The 26,255-nt window shown below is 40.9% G+C and overlaps 1 long non-coding RNA gene across 1 annotated transcript; it reads right to left on the bottom strand.

The window, feature by feature from the left end:
- Positions 1–13,285: 13,285 nt before the first annotated feature.
- Positions 13,286–24,361, bottom strand: LOC147912784 (uncharacterized). The gene is made up of 4 exons (XR_015549572.1): positions 24,271–24,361; positions 21,651–21,728; positions 19,637–19,794; positions 13,286–15,009 (listed from the first exon to the last, which is right to left on the bottom strand). It is a non-coding gene; the product is annotated as an uncharacterized LOC147912784 (long non-coding RNA).
- Between the last annotated feature and the right edge of the window lie 1,894 nt (positions 24,362–26,255).

The following is a 26,255-nucleotide window of genomic DNA, read 5'->3' as shown; positions in this document are numbered from 1 at the left end:
AGAAGCTGTATGTCTTTCTAAGACAGACTCTTCTGGGTATTGGCGTTTCAGCAGCTGGTTGAATATGGGACATATGTGGGCATAGTGATGGGAAGTAAAGCAGTTTTGTCTCATTTTGATGACTAGTGTCCTGATGAGAGCAGTCTTAATCAAATTCTGCTTGAGACAAATTGAATGAATTTGGGCTTAGCCTCTTAATGAGATGAATCAGAGTGGTTGATCAAGTGGTGTACTTAAGGCAATGTTAGGCAGAGTGCATCCAGTTAGGAAATGAGAGTTGGATATTGGTGGAAGACAATACTCCATGGGTTTCCAATATATGTGCATGTCTTGTAAGTAGCATGGGCATCTCTTATTTCGAATTGTTGTTCATAGGTATTTGTGTAAAAAAAAAAAAAAAAGAAGATTGGAATATAGGGATAGTGTCACCTTGTGGGCAGAGAACATATTTTTTTGCTGTACAGGAAAATGAGAGACTCCAACTAAGGAATATCAATGCTCAAGGTGAGAAAAATTTTGAAGACTCAAGAAGAAACTTAAGCCTGAGAACTTCCCTGGTTATCAATAAACATTAAGACAAGTCCTGAGACATAGTGGAAAACATTCAAAAGTTAAATGAGGATCAGAGTCAACAAAGGCTTCAGTAACCACACCGTGCTCTCTTACACCATGAATGCTGGTTGCTTGTGTACTAGGGAAGTCATTCCTTAAAATACATCTTGCTGGTGAGTGGAAGCTAAAATTGGAGGTAAAGCCCCAGAGCCAGCTTAAAAGATTTTCCACTAAGATGTCTCAGCCTCATAAACATTGGCTTTTAATGTCTCACTGTCACATCTCCAGACTGCGCTGGTAGAAATATAGTAGCTACAAGGTGCTCCATAGACAAAAGAAGAGTAAACGGAATGGCCAGGTGTCCTTGGATCACTGTACCCCAAAAATACAGGTTACAAAGATCCAGGATAGGAATTCAATGACAACTGAAGGGAGAGATTATCCTAGAAAATTGAAATCAGGTGAATATTAAGGGCAGAATGCAGAAATAGGATCTCCTATTCCAGAGAGAAGAGTCCTCTTGTCTCGTTCAAATGTATAGTAGGGAACTCTGTGAGCAAGATAATCCATCCCTGCCATGGAAAGGGCAAGGTCTTCCAAAGCTTAAACTCCAAGAAATAGTCAGACATATGTATCAGTCACTTCACCCCAGGGAAGAAAAGCTGCCAATTCCTTTACAAAAGTCCAAGTCAGGGTCAGCCTCTGACATATTCCAAATCCAATTAAAACCAGAACTTTCTTCATGAACAGCAGAAACACTGAAACTCAGGAGAGCAAGACAATCATTGGCCCAATCCTAGGGAAGAAGCTGGAGTGTAGGTATGAACTGTACACATGAGAGGAGGATCAGCCCAAGGAGTGGCTCCAGGCCCAGAGAGAGGCCAGGCCTGGGTGTGATAGTGACTGGAAGCCTCCCTCATTCTATGAACAATGGACAGTGATGAGTCCTACATTCAACATTCAAAAAGCCACCTCAGAGAGCCAGAGATTTCCCTTCCCTATACGATCTCTTTCTCTCCTCCTCATATCACCCGCAAAGCTTCACTGGCCAGGGAAATTACATAGGCCAGTCTTCAAATAGAGATGCAGGAAAAAGAGAAAGAGGGTCCCACAGTAACTCTATTTCTTGTTTTCAGACAAACTCTCTGTTTTAATTGTGTTTGATTAGACTCTGCACTTCTCTGTGTGGTATCCATTCATCACAGAACCAATTACATTTACTATATTTCCTTATTTTCTGTTTTCTTGGTGCATTGACATTTGTGAATTGATGACTAGGGAGATACTGCCTGGCCCAAGACAAGCCAATTTTAGTAAGAGAAAAGGACTTAACAAGGGCGTCCCTTTCATATTCAGACTAACCGTATAGAGCCCACACCTCCATTCACCATCTTGTCCAACTCTCACACACCAAGCCAATAAATCAACTCCCTAAATCAACCCAGGACCAAGTATCGGACATTTAGGGAAAGCCACTATGCCCCAAGGCCCATGGGAAATATTCATACTATCCAATTGTAAGCGGTTTGTCCTGTCCCGTCTCTCCCCAGAAAACCCGAATAAAGGCCCTGACCTAGGCTGTCCCCTCTCTCCTGTTTCTTCCTCCTGAACAAAAGGTGATGCTTTCCCTGGCATGTGGTCAGGAGAAAGGCACATGGCTTTCAGGACAAAACCAACACATAGAAATCCAGAGTTCTAAGGTTCAGCCAATAACAGGAGGACACATGGCCTGACAGCCTTTGTGCACATACCTGAATGTGCCATCCCTGCCCCTGGGCCACCCATGCCTGGTGCCTGTCCCAGCCTCACCAATAATAAAAAATAATCATAACCTGTGCCTCTCATGTTATGTACTAAGGAGGTACCAACATCATCTGTGTGTAGAAGTTCTACTCAGATGTCGTACTTGATTCTAAGGTTAGAATTTGAATGTATGAATTTTGGAGGGACACAAACATTTGGTCCACAACATAATCTGATGAGTAGTAAGCTTAATTACAACTTCAAAGTCCCTTTTGCCATGTAATGTAATATAACTAAGGTAGTAACAGCAGGGAATGGAGATCTGCCTACTTCACTATGAGACCAGTCAATTTTTTGCAATTAAAAAAATATTTTAATTGTAGTCATACGAATAATGCTATTACCAGAGGTTACCTCTTAGAATGGTTTCATACAAAGGAAAAACATTACTTACAATATTTCAGTTCTGTTTTGTTATGTTTCATTTCTTATAGAAAGCAGGTGTTAATATTATTAGAAATACTACAATAAATAAAGGCACTTTCATCAAGTCAGTCTCGGGTCAAAAAAGTTCTTTAAGACATAAGTATTTGGAGGGGGTCAGGTCTCTTGCCAACACTGAAGGCACAATGCCAGTGAACAAGCTCTCCTGCCAGACACCCTGTGGCACACCTTCTACCTGAAATTCCATTAGAAGAGAGAAATAATGGCGGAGTATTGTTCACTCAAAATTTTCACTGAGGTCCTACAGTATGTAAAATTTAAAGATTTGCAGGGATATTTTATATGAGCAAGATTTGTGCATCATGGGCTGAATGGAGAAGCAACCCATGAGAAAGTTGTGAGTCTAATGTGAATGAGGGCATTATCGAATGGAGGAATGGATTAATGATTTTGGAGGGACACAAACACATGCCCTTGCCACCTCCATCCCCTCATAATTGATACTGCTTCTCTCTCCGCCCCTATCAACCATGACCTCCATTCCACCCCTATTTAGTTCTTAACCATTCCTTGATCCAGCACCATCACTCTCCAATCCCTGAACCTGCACCTGTCCTCTCCCACCTCCACTGGACTTCTAAACCTCCATAGGCCACCTCTGTCCTGCACCCACTTTCAATTCCATCCCTTTGTCATCTCTTTACCCCTCACCTAGGGACCTCAGACCAACACTCTTCACCTTCCATCACCTCCACTTCCTCCTTACCCCTTGAACTATATTTGCCCCAATCCCAGTGAACTCAGCCCAATTCCCATGTCCTCTTGGCCTCTCCCTCAAAATCCCAGCCTTCAAATCCCATTGTCGCCAATTCACACCCACTTATTTGGCCTTTCTCTGGGTCTTTTAGCCCTGGCACCCCAGTCCCTCCTCAGCTGACTTCATCACCTAAAACCTTTTTGTCTTCCTGTGCCCGTTCCCCTCTACAAGTCTCCAGCTCCTCTTCCCACTCTCTGTCTCTGCCTTGGAGCACTAACTACTGACAGGACATCCATACACAAGCAATGTACTGCAATATATTTGCTTTGTTTTGATTTTTTAATGCTCTCTTAACCCACTTTCGAGGACCTTGTTACAAGGTAGTCACTTCCCCATCTTGTGAAGCTGATTAATTCCACACACAAAACATTTCCCTAATTGGGTTCTCACACACTGGGCAACTAGCAACACACCCAAATTGCACTGAGTCCAGGTACCAGAAAAATGGAGATAACTCCTACACCTCAGAGCCCATGAAATTATTCAAATTAGCCAATTCACAGAGTGCCTGTGGGCCCTATCTCACCCCACCCCACTTGCCATGCATAAGCTACTCTTACAACTCCAGACTGCATTACCTCCTCCCTGTTGTAACCTCCGTGTGATCTCCCTGATGTCCTTTTCTGGTGTGGAGCTTTAGTAATAGAGTTCTGTCTTTCTTGTATTCAAGTGTTGGTGTGTTGTGTCCCACCATCAAAAGAATCTTTCAATCTTACAAAACATATATGCCTCCTCCTGCTTGTTCTTTAACCCCTTGTGGACACAAACTCTTTTGTGTCTTTTACACCCAGGCCCTTGACTCACATCTGGCCTCAGTAACCACATCCCATTACGTCCTTTGTTCCCACGACCTCTGTACCTCTGATCACTAGAGCCCAATATGTGCTAGACTCATCACTTCCTTGCACACTTACCTTTGTGTACCCTTAAATCCCGCCGCACACTTTAGATACACTTCACCGTTTAATCCCCATGTGTATTTTCCCCCTCAGTACCCTCTCTTCTCCTGCACTCTTTATCTCCCCAAGTCCCCATTCTCTCTGTGCCCTCATCTTACCCTGGACCCCCTTTCCCTGTGCCCCCTCTCATCCCTCCCTCTCTATCATACCCTTTCCCAGTCATATCCGCTCACTCCAACTGTCTCAGCACACCCCACACCTCAAGAGGCAAACCTCTCTTCACCCTTTGAATGCTGTGCCTTTAAAATGTTATCCTTGTGGGCTGTGTCAGGTTGGAATGAGTAGAAAAGGCTGACATTTCTGCACTTTTTCTGGCATTCCTTGGCTAGGATAGATGCACGATTTTCCCACTATAAACACAAGATTGAAATACTAACCCACCTGGTGACTATATGAATGACTATATGACAGTGAGTTGAAGTGTGTCATTTGTATGTGTGCATTGTGAGAGTGTAAGAATGTGAATGAGTCATGTCATGTGTGCATGAGTGTGAGTGTGTGACTGAGTGCGTCAATAGGGGAATGACTGTGTAGTTTGTATATTTGAGTGTGTTTGAGTATGTGAGTGTGGATATTCTGTGCTGGCATGTTTGTCTGTATGTAAATGTATGTGTGCACGTACTATGTGCTTGGAGTTTGTGTTGTCCATCGTATGGCTCCATTCCACGTCTTGGAAATAGAAGGTGTGTGTAGAGAAGAAATAACCTACCCAAAGTGTGGTCTGGCCTTTGCCCACAGCTACTGGAAGGTGATCACCAGACCCTTGGAATGTCATGCTTGTTTCGAGTGTCTTTATTTGCTTGGGGGAGTGGCTGCCAGATAGTCTCACGATGTGATTTATGATGAGATCTTTGGGCCATGCAGGATCCGGTCAGCCTCTGACGGAGCTGGAGACAAAAAGGATTAGCCTCACCTTCACAACAACTGGACAGTAAATGTCAGCCAGCCAGACCGTATGTGATCAGGCTCCAGTTAAAACTCTCAGAACCAAGGCTTGGGTGAACTCTCCTGCTAGCAACACTCCAGAGTTGTGAAATATCAATGCCAGGACAGTAACACATCATCATTGCACCAGAGCAGGTCACTGGAGCTCTGCTTTTAGTACTTTTACTGGATTCTGTGTCATGCATCTCCTCCTTGTCTGATTTTGATGCTTTCCCCATAACAAAGCAAAACATCAAGGTGAACTGCTCTCAGTGAGTTCTGTGAGTCCTTCTAGAGAAGGATTGAAACTAAGGGTGATTTGGGGAACCTCCAAACTTGTAATTGGCGTCAAAAGTGAGTGTCATCTGGGGTGGATGTTGTTGCCACTAGCTTCTCAATTCTACTGAAAATTCTCACCCAGGGAATGGATAGGAGGCATTTTTCAAATTGTGGGTTTGTCTGTCAGAAAAACCAAAGGAGTGTTTTTGGCTCTTAAATTTATGTCTTCATTAACAGCATAACCAATGAATGCTCTTTAAAGGAAATCGAGCAAAGATAAGTGGAAAGTGCTCTAGTAACCATTCAACGCTGTCGAATTGAGAAAGTAGCCTCGGATTATTCGATACTTAAAAGAATGGTACAAACTATCTGTTAAACCATCTAATCCAGATGCTTTTACTTCTGAGGGATATTTTAGAAACATCATGCTTTCTTCTGTGGATATTTCTCTGTTTGCACTTCATATCACCATAGGGTCAATACTGGTTCAGTACAATATCCTGGGAAATTTCTGTATCATCATCTCCAATTTAATTTGCACTTAGTGAAACAACCTAGGCCAATGATTTGTAATGTCAACTATTGACATATTCTTCTTTTACTCTTACCTCATTAAAAATTCTTCCTGGACTCTGTCCAGGTATCTGCTGAATACTTAAATAACAATACAGCTTATGAGTCTGAAGATTAAGAATGAACATGATTTTTAGTGGAAGGACTTCTCAGAGAATCAGGGAATCCTATGAGACACACATACATCGCTGCCAGTCCCTCAGGAGGCAGACATCAGTATTTACTACTCCTTCCATATGAAACTCTGTCTCCATCAAGGATCACAAAAGAGTAAGAGTCTCTCCAAATGTGTCAACAATCTCTTTGGAGATACTCAAAATAACTTGTAATTGGTTTTGGCAATTAGCAACTTGAAAAAAATTTTTCAGAAGTATTATCACCTCCTCAACAGTGCTCTCCCACTGCCACCACAGGTGAAATGATAATTGCAGTTCTCAGGGGAGGTGACGTCATAGAGTCACAAACTTAAATCTCAGGGTCTGCCTGCCTCCCTCCCACACATGAACTGCCTGCCATGACCATCACACTGAGCCAACTGTCCTGGAAACAGAAAGGAGTCAGGTGAGTAGTTTCTATATCAGCCTGAGAGCAGAGTCTGTTAGGAAGGAAGTCTAAGTATGTGTTCATGCCTGGAAATGGGTTTCTGGGGGTAGAAACAGATCCAATGTCAAAGCTAGATGGGAGGCAGAATAATTCCTTATGTATGAGCTGAGCCTTTAAAGAAAGATGAGGATGCTAGACCCTACACAAATCCCCGATGGCCTCTAATGCAATTTAAAGAAATTCTCACCAAGGGTGATTATTGATGAATAATCCCACCGATAATGAACAATCATTTTTAAGCTGCTTAAGACTGTAGTTATGAAATCATTCTACTGGTCACATTATGTTAGAGGAATCATAGATTAAATTTTCAGTATTATTTGAGGTGTGCCTATAATATCTTCATGCTTATAATACAGAGTAGCATAGAACTGTTACAATTTTTCTAATTCTCTACAGAAACAATACACATGAATTTTTTCTGGAATAAAAAATATTTTTTATCTATCTCTGAGTATAGGAGTGTATAACTTGCTGGAGACAGTTTGTGTCTCTACTGAAAACATCCAATGACTACAGCAGGATCACTTTCCCTCTTGAAGTTAGAAAAGCAACATTTAAGGGAAAACTAACTTTATAGGTTTCAGAAAACAGTTGTCAGGACCAAATGTATCTTGTCTTATTTTCTCTGGTTTAATAATGTTTCAACATCTATTCCATGCTCACAACTCATTTCCTTATGTTTCCAACTTATGATGCACAAGAGTCCATATTCTACAGATTCCGCTTTGTGTGACTCTTCTATTTCATATCTTTCACAAACCTTGCCTTGTTGCTAGTGATTGCACTTAACCTTGGTATTTATAAACACCTAAGCATTTAATCCAAAATTCTTAATAACTTAGTGTTTATCCTACACTGTCATTTCACATGTTAGTATTTCATGCATCATAGTTTAGGGAACAAGGTAATATTGTTCAATAATTCATTTGATAGATGCCTTTGTGCTTTTGTTCCTGACACGATTGCAAATGAGGCCTTCTGCTGCCAAACTAATATTGAGTGAATCTTGCATTCGTTAAATCTAATGTGGATATAGGGAAGTTTCCTTTTGGATTAGCCTGTTAATTATTGCATCTACACTTTATTATGATCTCTAAAACTTTATTCATATTTGATTTCACCTAGAGAAAACACTGTTAAACAAAAATGGAAACTTTTTAAAACCAAAATTATAAAATAAAATAAAAACAATGTGAAACAAAATGGAAAAATAAAAATTAAATATAGGTCTGGATTATTTGTAGACAAAGCTAACATGGTTTGTCAGTGTATCACAGGGGTTAGGGTACTGTCTTGGCATCAAGCATAGCCAAGTTCATATCTCCACTCAACCCCCAAGCAGCAAATGAATTTAGACAGATCGTTTGACCTTTCTGTGCCAAAGGCCCCTTATATTTACAATGAAAATAATGTGAATGCCCACATCATGCAGTAAGGAAAATCAAAGAAACTATCATGTATATGGCAGTACAGCAGTGATTCATATATTGTAAGTGATACTGAAAAACTCACATTACACTCTGGGAAGCCTCTTACCAAACAAAACGTTAAGTAGAATTTCTCTGCGAGTATACTGGATTTCAGTTGATATGATACATGTAGTCCATATCACGTGTTCCAGTTCAGGATCCTCAGGCTCTAAAGACAAATTTCAGTCACTGGGAACTGGCAGAATGGCCTCCAGGGATTCGGCACTAAGAATGCTCTTCTTATCTCAGACTGTAGCTGGGTGTCATTCCCTTTAAAGGTGTCCCTAAGACAATGGCAGCTTTAGATGAAACTTTTCCTCAGTTTTTTTAATGCAAATTTTTTTTCTGTCCTCACAGAGCTGGCAGGGTGTGTCCAGTGGCACCACCTGCCTCTTATGCATCTCCTGCCATTGCAGTGAACCACAGGAACACCAGGTGGGTGGAACTTAAAGTAAATCTCCCATGGACATTGGGATTTTCATTTTCTTCTGCTGGACACTGATTATACTGGTAAATATCATTTATCCTAGGTATACCACGCCAAATATAGCAACACATCTTGACAAAAAACAAAGATTTAGGATACTACTCTGCTGAATTTCATGACAAAATCACAAACACACTCTATGCAGCACTGTTATTATTCCCTGATGTTTTATTGTTAGGTTCTTCATAATCTGGGCCTGTAGATAGACAAGTTTCATTGTTTACAGTCACAATCAGCAGGTCTCACACACTCACAGGAACAAATCATCCCCAATCAAGCTTCAATAGTTTTTTTAGTGGGGGCATGTATTTTTCTTTATTAAAGACACATACACAGGTTATTAGTGCACAGCTCAGTAGAATTTCACAAATGACCACATCTCTGTACACAATGCCTAGATCAGGAAACAGAATGTTGTCAGTCCCCTGAAACCCTCTTGTGCCCTGTCTAAGTCATTATTCCCATTTGTATAGTTATGTTAGATATATTTGTAGGACTGGAATTGTTGGAAATAAGTTTACTACTATCTAACAATTGAAAGATTAGATTATTTTTGCTGTTTGGTATTTTATATAAATGGGAATCATAAAGCTTGAAAGATTTACTGATGGTTCTTTTTCCATTCCATATGATTTTTGCAAATTTATCCATATCATTGCATATTATTGTTGGCATTCATTAGCATTACTATGCAGGACTCCATTGTATGAATATCAAATGATAAATTGATTCATTCTACTGTTAATGCTTAATTGGGTAGTTTTGTGTTTGTGGCTATTTTGAGTAATAAGTAGTGCTAGTATATAAATTCTGTAAGTAGTTTTTGGTGATACCTGTACAAATTTCTGTTGACTATATTCATAGGAGTAGAATTGTTGGAACACAGGATTACATTTGGTCAGCTAAAGTAGATACTACCACACAGTTTTCCAAATGTTTGTATCAATTGTAACACCCAACAGTGGTGTATGAGATTCTTGGGTTATTCACATTCTTGACAAAACTTGGTATTTCTGTCATTTTCCTTTTAGATTTCTGGGTGATGTTTGATGATACCAGGTAGTGTTATCTTTAAAGTTTTCTCATTATTGTGGACATTGAATATATTTTACACATGTATTATCCATTGAATAAACTCTTATTGAGGTGACAAAAGTAATAAGAATAATAACAATTTTCACATAATGAAGTATACGGGGAAGTCATTCTGGTTTAAATCTGATTCAGCCTAAAACTTGTTTTATCCAGAGCAACCTGAATTATGGCCCATCAAACATGCATTGTACATCTGCTTCAAATATTTTCCCAAAGCAAAGAATGCACTCTTTAAAGGTAGGGATCAATGTCTCCCTTTCTGTGATGCTAAGACCAGTAACACATTGAAGATAAGCTTTTCTTTCCAGAGAACCAGGGTCAAATTGACCTGCTGTGTAGGTACTAAACTGACAAAAACATCTCCTTGAGACTTTGGAAAAGAAATTGTTCCTGTCATGCTTGTATGTTCTCTGTTCTGAAACAGTATACAACCATGCTGTAAGCCACACTTCTCTGGAGTGCTTTCTTCCCTGGGGAAGAGAACACTTGCAGGTTAGTCCTCAAAATAGCTCATTAAATATCTCTCTTATCTATGGATTGGTTATTGATTATTTGCATTGACATTTTCTGGCGTAGTCAGCAGGATTAGAGAAGCCCACCTGAGAACATCTAGAATATACTTTGAACGAGCGCTTGGTAGCAGCACAGACCAGTGAGCCCCTCTGGCTTCACTGCACTCTTCAGGGACCTCAGTGAGTTCTCCTGAAATCCAGACCTCCTTACTTCAGTTGACAGTCTTGAGATTTATTTGAGCTATTTCAGGTCTTTAGGCTAGGTGTCAAGGGAGCACCAGCACATATCCTAGGTAAGAGGAACCTAGTGGGACATTTCCTAGGCAGGAGGAAGGAGGGGGACATATCCAAGGCAAGAAAAACCTAAGGAGACATTTTCCAGGCAAGAGGAACCTAGGGGAAAATTTCCTAGGCAAGGAGGTCTAGAGTTAAGTTTGGAGTGAATCGGGTTTTGGTTGTCTTATTTCTTTGCTTTTATTAGAAAGGAATTGTGCTTATAAATTCTGAACAAGCTGCTGGATAGTAAAATGAGACACTGAATTCCTTCAGCTCTGAAGAGAAGTAACACCAGCTCCTTCCAGCCATAAGGCATTGTCAGGTGACTGAGAACCTAATGGAGTTGTCTGAGATTGACCCTCCTGACATGCAGTAGCCCCATAGGGAATTCCAACGTGATCATTCACTTTAAATAATTAAAGGCCCTTCTGGAGACATATACATAAGGATTGGTCATCCAGCACTCTGAGCCCCCATGGTAGGTTAATATTACCAGCAGGAGAAACCCAGTCACATAAGAGAATGTTCAGAGCCTTTCAGGAAGTGGCACTCACAAGCAGTACACTTCTGACACACTACACTGTCCTTAGAAACGGTTCAGACTTCATAATAAAATGAAACTAAAAGAAAATGGGAAACTGCTTCTAAAGCCAGCCAACTCCTGAACAGAGAGCCACCCAATGGAACTTCCTTGGCTTCATGTACAATATGAATGGATCAATACTCACAAATACTTAACAAAATGGGAAGGTTTAACTAAAGCTGAATTGAGTCTTAAATGGCCAAAATGCGGAAATTCAAACGAATTCAAAGTTAGTTTACCTGCATACTCAATTGGAAAGAGCAAGCTATAAAACTAAACAAATAGAATGGGAAGCACATTATAATTGGTATTTAGAAGCTTCAAATTGTGGTAATAATAAAATGACATATTTACAGGAAATTAATCAAAAATTGGTAGAGACTGTGGCTCAATTAGAGAAAGAGAAAAATTCAGAGGCTGTCCCACCTCCTTCACCTCCTCCACCACCTCTGCTGCTGCTTTCAGCACCTCAGAGCTCAGCATTTCCCCCTCCACCTCTTACTTTTCATTCAGCACCGTCACCCCCACCTCCTTCATTGGAAGCTTTGTATCCTCTCTTTTCTGAATTCTCATGCCCTGACTTGTCTACTTTGCCTCCTCCTTCACCTCTTCTCCTAAAGGAAACAATAAGCAAATGCCAGGGAACTAATACTGAAAGTAAATCTCAGGAAACAAATATGGAAAATCCTGAGGTCATTGCACCTCGCTATAAGGAAAGACCTATTGGGAGAAGTGAGCCTGCACTTGTGTATACTCCTTGACCTAGAACTGAACTTGAGAATTTAAATAAGGACTACCCAGGCCTTTACAAGGTCCTTTAAGTTTGCTTGGGAATTTGACCTAACTGTTAAAATATGTGAACAAGGAACTCAGATTTATATCAATTTGTGCATTTGCTAGTCTCCAAAAGTAAAGGTAAGGATTGGCTAAGGAGGCAAATTGGAAAGCACCCATAGAAGATTTTCGTTAACATGAGGTTGCTGACTTTCAAAAGTGCAAGGAAATTGCTCTCAACTTGTACCAAGCCATTCCCAGGATTTACCTGAGAAAATAGATTGGGCCAACAATGTAAAGAGATACCCGGAGAAACTATTTTTGATTTTTTTGAAAGATTTGAAAAAGCTATCAAACAATACTCTAGGATGGCGCCTAAGAATTTTCTGCATCTTCTTAATGATCTAATTTTAAATTCCATCGTTCTGGAAGGATTAGTTGAAGAATTAGCCAGCCTAATCAAAAGATATGAATTGGATTACACACTAGTGCACTTGTCACTATTGCAGATAAGCTCTCTAAAACTGTAGAAAAGAAAGAAAAAGAGAACCACTAAGGTTATGAGTGTAAGACTACAACAGCTTAGTGGCCTGATTAAGACATCTTTTGCAAACCCTGACCAGAAGCAAAATGATGACACTTGTTTCTATTACAACATCCTGGCCATTTCAGTCTGCAGTGACATGAGATTGCTGCAGGCTTAAATGGAATTTAGAACATGGCAAAGTTTAAAAAATGAGGGACACTTCAAGAATTATAAAAGGGCATTTCCCCTCCTCCTCACTAATACCTTAAGGGAAATTGAAAGAACTATCAGAGGGGAAAATTCAAAGACCCTTGTTGATACCCAGGCTACATTATCTGTTCTTAGTCTTGTTCATTGCCCTCTCTCTCAGAGTAAATGATCAATTCAAATCGTAGGAGTTTCTGAATTACCAATTCAGAATTGGTATTACTGAATTACTCAATTACCAATGCAAGTCTTTAAATCAGAGCCAATAACATTTTAATTAGGAACCATCACAGGGAAACACGTGTTTCTGCTGGTAGAGTGTGCTTCAATTCATTTGATTGGATGAGACCTCCTAGAAGCATACAACGCTCACAATACCTTTTTGCAAAAGGGTGAAATGCTTCTAGATTTAGAAATTTTGGATGCTGACCAAATTTTAATTACTGGAAAATTGATGATTATATAATCCATGATTCAAATAGACCAAGAAAAATTTGATGACCTCTTATTGTATGTGCCTAAAGAACCGTGGTCATCATCTTCTTCAGATATTGGAAACATTATACAGTCTACTACTATTGAAGTGACTGTTGACAACTCTATGCCTCTACCCAATATTTGGCAATATCTACTTCAACCAGAGGCATTAAATGCAATAAGACCTCTTGTTCATAACTTTCTTGAGAAGGGACTTATAATTCCTTGTACCAGTCCTTGTAATACACCTATCTACAAACAAGAACACCAAGTGGAAAAAGCTGGAGGTTTGTTCAAGATGTGAGGCTACAAATAAGATTGTGATTCCTCAACATTCTGTGTTGCCAAATCCACACACTCTGCTCACAGCAATTCCAACTAACAGCTGCTATTTTTCAGTAATTGATTTATGCAGTACCTTCTTTAGCATTCCAGTAGAAAGAGGCGGTCAATATCCCTTTGACTTTGTGTAGGAAGATACTTTTACTTTTCTCAGGTACTCAAGGCTGATTTAGCTATTGTAGATTCCTCTAGCAACTCTACCTTATTTCAATGTGTAGATGATTACTCTTATGATCAAAAACAGTATTAGTCTCTCAAAAGGACACAATCTATCTGCAGCAACAACTGGCATCTGAGGGACATAAAGTATTCAAAGGTAAACTCCAATTTTTTTGCCTATTGTGAAATATCTAGTGCACCTAAAATCTAAACATAGACTGTTAACGGATTCTGAAAGGATTAGAGAAATTTTGACTTTTTCTCTCCTTAAAACAAAAAACAATTGAGGAGATTTCTAGGATTAACTAGATATTGCTGGAACTGGGTGCCTAACTTTTCACTTATTGCTCAACCTATATATGCATTACTTGAGTCCAACCAGCCTGACCTGATTGAATGGTGCCAAAAGGAGAGAAAGCAGTAAATACCTTAAAGTCTATCTTGGCTCAGGCACCAGCTTTAGGACACCCTAATTACAGCTTGCCAGTTTTTCTCTTTTTGAAGGAAGATAAAAGAAATACTTTAGGTGTTTTACTCAAAAACATGGTAATCAACATTGACCTGATAGTATAGTCAGCAATTAGATTTAGCAGCAAAAGGACTTGCGTCTTGTACAAGAGCTATTTCAGCAACAGCCCTCTCATGCAAGGCCACTGAAGAAATGATGATGCGGTCTCCTTTAACTATTTATATGCTAGTCAGTTGAATCTCTTCTAAATTCTCATCACACTCAGCATTACTCTGTAAGCCAATTAACCTCTTATGAAGTTCTGTTGCTTTCTACAGCTAATATTACCTTAGCCTGATATAATAATCTTAATCCTGCTCTTCGCTTCCAGCACCAAAGGAGGAAAATGACCACGACTGCATTTTATTAACAGATTACCTTCTTCCTCCTAGGAATGATCTACAAGAAACTTCACATGATAATTATGACCTAATTTGGTTTACAAATGGGTCTTAAAGAATAGACAAAGACATTCCTGGGCTGGAAATGCAGTAACGTCCTGGACATCAGTGAGAGCTCTTACTTACCAGAAATAAAGTCAGCACAGCAAGCTGAACTAATTGCATTACCTTGAGCTTGTCAATTGTTAAACTCTGGGTTGCGTATATTTATACTGACAGCCATTATGCTTTTGGAGTGCCATCTGATTTTGGAATGCTATGAAAACATCAGGGGTTTTTAACGTCTTCAGGGCAACCTATAATGAAAATGAAAAACAGGTTGCAGAATTATTAAATGCGATGCCACTACCAAAACAAGTGGCAGTTATTACAATACCTGGCCATTCCAAATCTGACACTTTGGAACCTAAAAGAAACCTGCTTATGTAGCTGCTTAGAAGACAGCATTAAAAACCTACCCTGTTCAGCCTCCAAAATGCCCACTGCTCTCTGTTAACCCTGGTAACCCAGTGAAAGAGTTCCTTCTACAGACTCAAGAAATTGCCACAGAAGAGGAGAAACAAATATGGCAACAAAAAGAGAGAATTTTTGCCCCTACCACACAAATGTGTCTTAGGCCCAATAAAAAGCCAATAGTGCCTATTGGCCACGACTGCCACTGCTCTAGCACATACATCAATTAACTTACCGAGCACCCGAAAAGATGATTTTGTGGGGGAAACAATATTGTTGGAAATTTTCTCACACAGTGGCTCATAAAGCCTATGCTCATTGTGCTATATGTCCTAATATAATCCCAGAAAAACACTTCATGGGTCACAAGGCCACTTTCCCCTTTCTAAGGGGCCCTTTGATGTATGACAATTGGACTTTGTTCAAATGTCACCATCTTAAGGAAATAAATATATGTTAGTATGATTTGTGTGTTTTCACCTTGGGTTGAGGGTTTCCCTTGAAAAAGAGCAACAGTTTTAACAACAGATTAATTTGTAACTATGGAAAATAATTCTAGTTTGGGGAATTCTATGGAGTTACACAGTGATGGGGAACTCATTTCACCCAACAAATAAATAAACCATTTGTGACATTTGGCCAATAATGAAACACTTTCAGTGTGTTTATCATCCCGAATCCTCAGGATTGGTAGAAAGAACTAATGGCACAGTCAATACTCAATTGACAAAACTTTCAGAAGCATTTAATCTCTCATGGCCAAAAGCTCTTGCACTAGTGCTCCTCAATCTTAGGTCTATACAGTTTGGTAAACATCAGTTGTCACCTTTCAAAATATTAACAGGACAGCCTATGCAATTAGACGAAAGAATGTATGAACCAATTTGCTCAAAGGAGATATATTTCATTACTGTCAAGGTCTTATTCAGACACTAAAAAGAAATGAAAAATTGGTAGCAGGTTATTTTCACAGTGAGCTCCAATGAAATGAAGACCTAAAGGATCACTGACTACAACCTGGAGATTTTGTTTATTCAAAGACACACCAAATTAAAGACTCTTGGCAACCTTGTTGGAAAGAACCATACCGGGTACTTTTAACCAATCCATGCACTGCAAAATTAAGAGGCATAAACTCATTAATTCACATTTCTTCTTTAAATAAGACCCTTCCTTGTGAGTAGATTTCAACTCCTGCTACTGACACCCAGCTTCAACTGACTAAGACAAGTACTACCAAACCAGGATGAGAAGAAGCTGACAGCTGTTGTAGCCAGCTGTCCCAAGTTCCCAGACCAGGCCTGTATTGCCAACCTTCTATCTCCCCTTTAAACTCTGGTAATGCTTAAGCTATAAACCATTTATAATTGTGTTAGTAATCATATTCTTGACTATATTAGCAATTTTCATACTTTTACATGACACTAGTCACCTTTCTTGTGTTTTAATTTGCCTTATTGGTACCTTTAATTACTAGTTCTGTAAGCCTAATGCTATCTTTCTACCCCTCTAAACTAGAACAGATCACAGCTTAAGTACAAAATTTTTTATTTAACTAGCAGAATGTCATTTAAGGTTTTTTTGATACTATAGTTGTTTATTCAGCCCACAATTTGAATGGACTTCTACTGGCAATATCTTCTTACAAAGGCTCATTCCTTTGCTTCACTTAATAATCAGTCCAGTTATTGACTATGTTGGCCACCTTCCCCTTTCTAGTACATCTGGGATATCTTTGTGGGGTTTTCCCTTTTAAGGCACAGACTGGAAAGCTCTAAAACAATTAATTATGACAGACAAGTCTAGCTCCAATGTTTACAGTTCATGTGATGTACTAACTATGATCCTAAAACCTGGTCAATATTATTAATGGCATAGGACATGGTTATTCCTTTTCTGTTGCTCAACTTATTCAATTATCTCAACAATTTGCCACTAAACAAAAGAATTTGGATTCTACAGCAAGAACTATGAGAGGTTTCACACAAACCTAGGATGGATTTGTTTGGCTCACTCCTAGTTGTGAGTCCTTAACTATATCAGTATCTTCATGCTTAGAACAGAATATATGTTCCAAACAAAACTTACCTGACTGTTCTTGAAAACATGGGATGGATACTGGAGAATCATGTCAAAATACCATCATTCTTAAAGAAAGTGATTGGCTTGAAACAGACTGGTCTTGAAGGCCAAGCATTTGTTAGGTGGCACCTAATGGAACTCAGTAGTTACATGGAACAGATCTTTGGCCTTGGCTACCACTTCCATGGCTGGACACTGCTCCCAGGATTTCCCTTGGATACAGGGAAGAATTCATTCTAATGTAACAACTGTTGCTAATCTTTCTCTCCTTAAAGCAGGATGGTCTCATTCAGTGCTCCACTGGTATGACCATCTGGCGACTATATTTGTTCCCTCCATAGGATTAGATGTCATGTTGCATATAGAAGTCCTGAATAAATTTAGTCAACAGGTCTTTAACGATAGCCAAACAGGTATAGCTTATTGAATACTGAGTTGTCTTTAAGGAGAAAGCCTGTCCTTCAAAATAGAATGGCCTTAGATATTCTAACTGCATCCCAAGGTGGTAGTTGTGCTATAATTCAAAATGAATGTTGTTTTTATAGCTGATGAATCTTCCAATGTGTCATATCTGTTAAACAAATGAGAAAACAAGTGAATGCCCGAGGTGATCCCTCACCAAGTCTCGATTTGTTTAGTTGGGTCCCTTCAAATATTAGTTCCCTTCATTGATCCAGATTACAATTCTTATTTTTGTTACTTCTTGGAATTCTTGTATTAGTCATAGTATTCAAGCTAATTAAAGTTTTCTTTACTCAATATTATAAGACTGATATGCAAGATAGAGTAATGATTACTCAACAGCTTGAGATGGTCGATCATTCTTATAACTCTGAATGAGTCTCTTTTCCTGAGAAGGATTATGCTTAAGACTTATTCTTCTGAACTAAACAATTCATTATCATTACTACTACACCTACTCTAGAGTTGTTTACTGTTATAAGTGATGATTAGAAAACCTTGTTTAAGCACATGAACAATGTTTGTGTGACAATCCAAAATTATTGACCTAAGGAATTTTTCCCCTATCAGCATATACCTCTATGTCTACTCACTAAGCTCAGCTATTTTCCCCCATGTGCATAACTGGGCAAATCAATAAAACAAAAGCCAACCTCCAGGAGACATGACGGACCCAGGCAGGAAGCAACCACCCTGGCACTGAGGGACAATAACTTGACCATCAATGCTTTCTATCAAAGGTTTATCAATCAGAAGTGGGAAACTAATGAAGATAATAAAAAGAAGTTTTCACCTATTGAGGTATATGAGGAATTGTTTTGGTTTCTAATTTATAATCCTAGTTGGTGGTTGGTGAACATTGCTCCCCTAATTTCTGAGTGTTTTCCTGCTGTCAGCCCCTTTCTGCTCATGAGCCGTGACTCAACTGTATCCAAGCTCTGCTTTGTGTGGATAAGGAATACAAAATTTACTAATATCATCATAAAATATAAATCGTATGTTTTTGTGCAACGTTCAGTTGTTTATTCACTCACACACTGGAAAAGTCAATATAGAATCTAAGGAGATGCTACGTGTCTTTCTAAGGAAGAACCTATGGGTATTGGCATTGCATTAGCTAGTTGAATATGAGACATATGTGGGAATAGTCCTGGTGAATACAGCAGCTTTGCATCATTTTGAGGACTAATATCCTGATGAGTGTAGTTTTAATCAAATTCTACTTGGGGCAAATTGAATGAATTTGGGTCTAGCCTCTGAATGAAATGATTCAGAGTGGTTGATCAAGTGTTGTACTTGCGGGAATATCAGGCAGAGTGAATACAGTTAGGAAATGAGTGTTGGATATTGTTGGAAGACAATACTCTGTGGCTTTCCAATGTATGTGCATGTCTTCTAGTAAGTAGCATTGGCAGCTTTTATTCTGAATTGCAGGTCATAGATATCTGTGTAAAAAAAAGGAACAGTGGAACATAGGGGTAGTTTTACCTTTGGGTCGAGAACAGATTTTTTTGCTGTACAGGAAACCTCTTTGGCTGGATGTTTGTCCGCTAGGCCCACAAGGATGGCAGCCCTGCCTTCTGGGCCCATTGGAGCATCAGTGATGCCCCCAACATCCTGAGCAAGACCCTGTACCCAAAGCCTGGCCCAGGTCGCAGAGGCAGCCCTGCTGTTCTCCAAATCACCTTCAAGGACATACTTCCCTTTACTTGAGGAATAACACATGTTTACAGCCAGTAAGTTCTATCATCCCATTCTGTACAATCCCAAATACCCAACAGCCTTCCTTCTGAGGTGGGGCCCATGAATATGCATTTTTCACACAATCCCTGGTGGTGCTGACGCTTCTTTCCCCAGAACCCTGCCTCAATAGCACCCCATCCCTCTTTCAGTAGCACTAAGCCAGAGAAAGCAAGCACAGCACACCTGACATCTCACCAGAAATACCGGTTCCAGTGTTTAGCATATGGTGGTGAAGGAATGGAACCTGGATGGGTGATTCCCGTGGAGAGTGAGAAGGCTGCTCCATCGAAGCTCTGAGGGCCCCAAACAAGATGCAGGCTTTGCAGTGGCAGGGACAGATTCTAGGAGAAATGCAGCATTCATAGGTGACCTCTGCACAAGCATGAGCATTTAGTGATGCTAGCCAGATGGGAGAGGCATCAGAACAGGCGGGTTGGGACATGGGTGCCTTTGCACACATGCACATTTGGTTGCAGATAAGGTGGCTGCTTACTTTCTCTGCAGCAGTTACAGGCCTCAGGACAGGGTTAGAGACAGGGTTAGAGCTGTGGATTGCACAATTTGGCTGATACTTTTGAAGAAATAGGGGATGATGATGTTCTTTTAGAGCCTCCAGACCCCAAAGAGGTAGAGTACTGTGTACCAGGTGCAGATTCTGTGTGCAACTGAGATCTGTGTTCACAGTTACACGTCAGATCACCCACGTGAGGTGGGAGTCCTAGTGTCATCTGTGGGGGACCATTTTGGAATAAGTACTGCTGGTGCCTTAGCTTATTCGTTTCTATTCAAAGTCAAGTCCCAAGACCCTGTTGCTGCCCACGAGGACATCTAGATTTTAGGAGGCCTTGCATTCAGGTATATTAGGTGATGCCCCAGATACTCTGTGTGTGTACATGCATGAGGATTTGGCTGGAAGAACTAGGCAGAATTTAGGGAGAACCTCAATTCATCCAGGGGATAGCACATGTTAGCAGGAGGACAGGTTTGTGCTATGGATCCTGGTTCAGGTAAGGCTAAAATCTGGACTTAGGTAGCTTCAAGATTCTGGGCAAGTGGTTAAGGGGTCCAGATTGGTGGAGGGAACAGGTTGCTGCTGCTGTTTCTAGGCTGGGAGGGGACAGAATCTGCCATGAGATCTTTGGGCACAGGTGTGGATTTGAGGAGACGGAATCTGTAATAGAATAGGTGCTGTTAGGAGGGATTCTGTGTTGCAGCATTTGTTTATGTGGGCAGCACAGCAGGCAGCTGCCTGGGACCAAGCCCCAGTGTTGCCTGGGAGACGGGCACATGGCCAGGAGAATAGCACATGGCTTTCAGGACAAAACTTCCATGTAGACATCCCAAGTCCTAAGTTCCAGCCACTAAGAGGAGGAGACGGGGACTTGAAGCCTGTGTGCAGATGCCTGAATGTGCCATCCCTGCCCCTGGCTGTAAAGGCATCATGAATGGATGGCGCAAGAACCAAGGACTACCAGCTATGGAACCGGAGCTCCGGGATCAAGTTAGAGAGGTCTTGGACATTCTCCTTGCCCTTTAGGACCCTGAGAGACCTGACTTTGTGGGCATGATATTGCTTGCTTTGCTAGAGCGCATATTAGAGCAAAGAAGACTTAACGCCTAGCTGACCGCAGATGAAGACTAAACACCTAGCTGACCCCAAAAGAAGACTTAACACCTAGCTGACTGCAGACGAAGACCGAACACCTAGCTGACCGTAGAATAAGACTTCACACGGCTGCATGGACTCCTCCCCTACTCCTTCCTCCCCCTCTCTCCCCGAAAGCTTCTGTACTCAATAAAACCCCAAGCACACCAAGGCTCTGGGAGGCAGACTCCTGGAGTTGACCTTGAGTGATGCAACTGCTCCTCGGTCCTCCGGCCTGGAGTTGACCTTGAGTGACACAGCTGATCCTCGATCCTCCAGCTCTCCCACCCCCTGCTGAGTCTGCTGACCGGGTTGCACCACACTACTTGGGTCCGGACCCTCATTCCAAACTCTTTCTTGAATTTCCACGGGTAAGCTCCCCCTAGCTTGGTAGGTAGATCCCCTCGTGGCCCGCAAGGTGCCGGTCGAGTCCCTGCCTCTGCCCTGGGTTCCCGAGGTCACCCAGGGTGCCCAGAGGAGGGAACCTGTCACTGGCCACCCATGTCGGATGCCTGTCCTAGCCTCCCACCAATAATAGAAAATACTCCTAACCTGTGTCTCTGAGGTCATGAGCTAAGAAGGTCTCACCATCATCTGTGTAGAAGTTCTTCTCAAAGGTTGTACCTGATTCTAAGGACAAGGGACAAAAAGAGAGAAATCCACACTGAAGAATACTCTGCAAACAATGGGTGTGCATTCATCAAAATTGTCAGTATCACTGAAGACAAACGAGTGGCAACTGATACAGGTTAAAGAAACTAAAGAGTCCAGACAACCAAATGCAATCCCTGGACCATGCCTGGATCCTAGATTTATGAAGATATCATTGTATCACTGAAGGTATCTGTACATGGACCTTCTATTAAATGGACTGTCTAGTGTTGATTTTTTAATTGTGATAGGTGTATTGTGTTACATAGTAGAATGACCCCAACATTAGGGGATCCAAGATCAAATTGCCAGCAAGTTTGATGTCTGGTGAGGGTTTCTCTTCCTGGTTTCCAGACAGCCACCATCATGCTGTCCCTTCACATGGCAGGGAGAGAGAGTGCTACTCTCTTCTAAGGACACTAATCCCAATCCCAGCTCCACTCTCATGACTTCAGATAAACTTAATGAACTCCCAAAGGCCCCACCTCCAAATTCCATCATATTGGGGATTAGAGCTTCAACATATGAATTTGAGGGACACAACTATTCTGTCCATAGTAGTAAATATGCACCCACAGTGAGAATGCAATCATGATGGTGTGGCAATCCCCTACCTCAGACCATAAATATATACCACATGTGCACATATCACCATGATCACTGATCCACACTCCGTGATGTCTGTGACGAAGGGCATTCACTCTTTAAATGTAGATAGAGGGGGTGTTTCAATAAAGATGATTCAATAATGATCTCCAGGGAATAATTTGTGGTATTTCAGTGAATAAGATAGATCTATGTCTGCCAACGATCAAATATCCCCTTCATGGATCACTGATTGTGGAAGCAGTTTGATTAGAATATAAGTTCAGTATGACTATTTTTATGCAACCAACTTGAACCAGGAAAGAGTATGTTAATAGAGTGTTTGTGTGATTGAGAGATAATGGAAAATATATATTGGAATCTGCTCCTGGTTCCTGACAGCGGGCTCTTGAACATCTTGTATTATTCTGAGTGATAAGAGCATTAGGAGCATCCTTTGTTTTAGTATTTAGTTTTTGACCCTAGTTCCAGATAGAGGGCTCCTGAAACACTTCTAATTTCCTGGGAAATTAGGAGTGTCTTTTGTTCTAATAAAGTGACTCTTAGTGGGCTCTTGAATGGTATCTAGATGAGGGGTGGTCACCAGAAAGACCCAGCCATGATTAGAAGCTTAGAATTTTCAGACCAGTCACCTCTTTTTCTTGAAAAGGGAGAAGAGCTAAAAACAGAGGTAGTGACAGCTCATGCCTAAATGATGAAACCTTCATAAAATCCCAGTATTATGGTGTTCAGAGAGTTTCCAGGTTGGTGAACACATCCACACAAGGACAGTGATACACCACAACTCCACGGGGACAGAAGCTCTTACTCTGGAGACCGTCCCAGTCTTCCTCTTCGTGTCTCTTCATCTGTATCCTCCATAAAAGCCATTAATAAACTGGTAAGCCTAAGTGTTTCCCTGAATTCTGTGAGCCACTCTAGCAAATTAAATGAACACAAAGAGGAGGTCACTGGAACCTTTGATCTGTAGCCAAGTCAGACACAAGTTTTGGGTAACTTCTGGACCTACCACATGTAATTGGCATCTGAAGTGGGGTGGGAGCAGTTTCTGGGACTAAGCCCTTAACCAGTGGGATTTGACACTATTTTCGGGAAGACAGTGTTAGAATTGGATTAAATTCCACGACACCTTGCTGATGTCCAGAGAATTTCTTGTTGTGGGGAACAATCTCCACACATTTGGTGACCAAAAGTGTCAGAACTGAAGTGTTCTGTGTAAAAGTAAAGGAGACTCACAGGAAAGAACCATACAGTAGAGAACTGTGTTCTTCTCTACATAGAAGAAGAAAAAACTGAGTTTTTCCTATACAGTGATTTTTTTTCATTTTTGTGCAATTGCAGGTAAAATATCAGATATACGCTGACACTACATAAAAAGTAGGATACATATAAACTTTTGGAAAATTGTTACTGCCAGAGATCAAAATGGTATCAGTTGTGCAGTAATTCATTGTGTAAATATTTTTCACTAAGTGTGTTTCTATGTCTTCAGATTTCTATTGTTGCTGAAACACACTTCCATGAATTGAGCACCTGAAAACAACACACATTGTTTTCTCACAGATCGACAGGTCAGAAAGCTGATATCAAGTTGTCCACTGTTGTAGTCTCTTAAGTGGAGCCTGGGGCAGAATTGCTTCCAGGCTGAATCATGTCATTGGCAGAATACATCTCCTTAGAGGATTCCCATGTGGCTCCCTCCACCTTGAAAGCCACCATTAGCAAATTGAATCCCCTTTGGGTTTTGAATCTCTTCCTTCTTTCTACTCTATTTGACTTTTGTTCTTAAAGGATCATGTGATTGCATTGGACCCACTTTGATGATCCAGAAGAATCTCCTATCTGAGTCCATTAGGGCTGCTATAACAAGATTATCACAGACTGAGTGGGTAAACAACAAACATTGATTTCTCACCTTTCTAGAGGCTGGGATGTTCGTAGATCAAGGTGCTGGCAGATTCAATGTCTCTTGAGATGTCATCCTGGTTTGCTGATGGCCCTTAATTCCTCATACCCTTAGGTGGTGAGAGAGACAGAAAGCAAGTTTTCTCCTGTAGCTTCTTATAAGAGCAGTAATCCCATTCATGAGGGCTCCACCATGTGACAGAATTACCTCCAAAGGCCCCATCTTCTAATACCATCACATTAGAGGTTAGAATTTCAATGTATGAATTTTGGAGGGACACAAACATTTGGTCAACAACATAATCTGATGATTAGAACCATAATTACAACTTCAAAGTCCCTTTTGCCATGTAATGTAGTATAACCAAGGTAGTAACACCAGGGAATGGAGTTCTGCCTACTTCACTAGGAGACCAGTCAAATTTTGCAATGAAAAATGAATAATTTAATTGTTATCAATATGAGCAAAACTATTACCAGAAGTCACCTCTTAGAATGGTTTCATACAAAGGAAAAACATTACTTACAATATTTCAGTTCTGTTTTGTTATGTGTTATGTCTTATAGAAAGATGGTGTTACATTTTAGAAATACTACAATAAATAAAGGGACTTTCATCAAGTCAGTCTCAGGTCAAAAAAGTTCTTTAAGACATAAGTATTTGGAGGGGGTCAGGTCTCTTGCCAACACTGAATGCCCAGCACCAGTAAACAAGCTCTCCTGCCAGACCGCACTGTGGTCACACCTTCTACCTTCAATTCTATTATAAGAGAGAAATAGTGGTGGAGTGTTGTTCCCTCAAAGTTCTCCCTGAGGTCCTACAGTATGAAAAATTTTAAGGTTTGCGGAGATATTTTATATGAGGAAAATTTTTGCATCATGGGCAGAATAGGGAAACAATCCATGAGTAAGTTGTGGGTCCGATGTAAATGAGGGTGTTATTGAATGGAGGAAAGAATTAATGATTTCCAATGTGCCCTTGCCACCTCCATCCCCTTATAATTGATACTGCCTCACTCTCCGCCTCTATCGACCATGACCTCCATTCCACCCCTATTTAGATCTTTAACCATTCCTTGATCCAGCACCATCACTCTCCAATCCCTGCACCTGCACCTGTGCCCTCCCACTACGACCTGACTTCTACACCTCCATAGGCCAGCTCTGTCCTGCCCCTACTTTGCACTCCATCTCATTATCCTCTCCTTCCCCCTCACTCCCAGGAACCTCAGCCCAACACTCTGTGCCTTCCACCACCTCCACATCATCCTTCCCCCTTGAGCTATATTTGCCCCCATCCCAGTGAACTCAGTCCAATTCCATGTACTATTGGCCTTTCCCTCAAAATCCCAGCCTTCAAATATTGAGTGCCATTAGCTCCTCTTCTCCCCAGTTCATACCCACATATTTGCCCTTTTTCTTGCTGCTTTAGCCATCCTCAAGACTGGTTTCTCCCAGATGACTTCATCTTCTAAAACCATGATGTCTTCCTGCACCCATTACCCCCCTGCAAGACTCCAGCTACCCTTCCCACCCTCTGTCTCTGCCTTGGAGCATTTACTCGCAGGACATCCATACACCAACAATGTATTGCAATATATTTGTTTTATTTTTATTTTTTTAATGCTCTTTTGACCCAATTTTGAGGCTTTTGCTACAGCGTGGTCACTTCCCCAACTGGAGAAACTGATTAAGTCCACCCCCAAAACATTTCCCTAATTAGGTTCTCACACATTGAGCTACTAGGGACACACCCATGTTGCCCCAGGTCCAGGTACCAAAAAACAGGCGACATCCTCTACACCCTAAAGCCAGTGGAATTATCCAAATCAGCCAATTCACAGAGTGCCTGCGAAACCTAGCTAACTCCACCCACTTGCCCTATATAAGCTACCCCTACAGCTCCAGAATGCATTACCCCCTTGGAAGCCCTGTGTGGTCTGCCTGGCATCCTTCTCTGGGGTGGAGGTCTAAGTAACAGAGTTCTGCCTTTCT

The sequence above is a fragment of the Ceratotherium simum genome, chromosome 33 (genome assembly GCF_057802395.1).
Source record: "Ceratotherium simum simum isolate JZ-2026a chromosome 33, ASM5780239v1, whole genome shotgun sequence".
In the NCBI taxonomy this organism is placed as follows: domain Eukaryota; kingdom Metazoa; phylum Chordata; class Mammalia; order Perissodactyla; family Rhinocerotidae; genus Ceratotherium; species Ceratotherium simum.
This window is presented reverse-complemented; position numbering and strand designations above follow the sequence as displayed.